This window comes from Pavona decussata, unplaced genomic scaffold (assembly GCF_977016875.1).
Source record: "Pavona decussata unplaced genomic scaffold, jaPavDecu1.1 SCAFFOLD_98, whole genome shotgun sequence".
NCBI lineage: Eukaryota > Metazoa > Cnidaria > Anthozoa > Scleractinia > Agariciidae > Pavona > Pavona decussata.
The window spans coordinates 2,693,394-2,695,000 of record NW_028145514.1 but is presented as its reverse complement, the minus strand read 5'-3'; positions in this window follow the sequence as shown (position 1 = coordinate 2,695,000).

The window sequence follows — 1,607 nt, the reverse complement described above, 5'->3', positions numbered from 1 at the left end:
GAGTAAAGTCATTATCAGCACAAACAAAGAAAGCGTTGTGCATCCAAATAAATTAACAGAGTGCCAAATTGACGCTAGTAAACAGTAGACAGATAGGTGAACAAACAACTCGCTGGTGGCTCTTAACTTTACGAGGATAATGGAAGCATTTAGTTTAACCAAGTCTTTGGAGAAAGAAAATCGTTCCGAGCGATTTAGTTTCAACGAATAAGTCTATAATATATTTTCATGGGCGTTGCTTTCAATAATTTTGTTTTGTTTTCCAGGTAGTTTGATGTTTACTTTACATTTGACTAAAAAAATGCTCTACGTTATCATCTCGCCTATTAATAGAAGAAACGTTTTGATGACCTACTGAAATCGCTTAGATAGTTCCTCAAACTTATTTGAAAAGGTACTCTAACATTTGGAGCGAGTTGAGATTTCAGTTCTGATGAAAAACATCGAGAAACGGTCAAACGGAAAAAAAAAAACATGCACCACAAAATGTTTGAACAGAAAGGTAAACTAAAACGAATTGTTTAAATATTTGTAATACATTTGTGTGGATATTCCGCATGCAATTTTTTTGGTAACTGTTTTCGTTTTGTTTTCTTTCGAGAACCATGAAAACGTAAATTTTTGGTTTGTAAATTCCTAGAAGGTGGAATTAAACAAAAAAGGAGAGGCAAGAGAAGGTTTTATGTCATAATTTCCACGAATCTAAAACAAACAGCAACAACAGCAACAAAAAACCATTACGTTTTCACGGTTCTTGAAAAATAATGTTAATGCCTTTTCGGGTCTGCAGAAGTTTCGCTCTATTAATTCTTGGGCAACGTATGACGTAGTTCCATGAACATACAATAAATTAAAGTTTTAATCTAGCATCAATGATGGCGATTTAGGGAATTTAGCCTAGCGCTTTTGTCAACTACCGTGTAGCACGAAAATTTTGTGGGAGTTTTATTTTGCGGATTAGCGAGTTTTTGTGGTTTGCGGGAATAAATTTTTGCGGTTCGAGAAGACTGAAATTTCTTCTGGGAACTAATTTTTGCGATGCTCTGTTCAAGTAGCAGAACATTTAAGTGGAAGAATTCTTAATATTTTCAACTTTTATTGTACGGTATGTTGAGTCACAGATTCTACTTACATATTAGAGACATATCACTGTAATACCTTACTGCGTAAAGGGACTGAACAACAACAAATTAAAAAAAAAAAAAAGCCTACCCCACTAGGCACAACCAAACACTGTTTCGTTAATACGGTTTGCCACGACCGGTGTTACCGTATATTATTTTATAAGAAAGCAGTATGAGTGAATTACCGTAGCTGAAACCTTTCTAGGCATACAGAGGGGCTTTCAAGTGAAAGACGTAGCAAGTATACAACTTGGAGACCTAACTGGAAGCGGCCTGCTAAAATGCAAAACTATGCCCCACTGTAACGCAATGCGACAGACTCAGTCGATGATGATGACACTCTTGTTCAGTTAAAGTTTCAAGAGTTGAAATAACTTCTGTGCAGGCCGGTGCAGAAGCGCCGCTAGTGCATGGTTGGTCTGCTGCACGATTCGAATCTGTGCGTTCCCATTCGTGCCAATCTAATGTACTGAATTGCTTTAC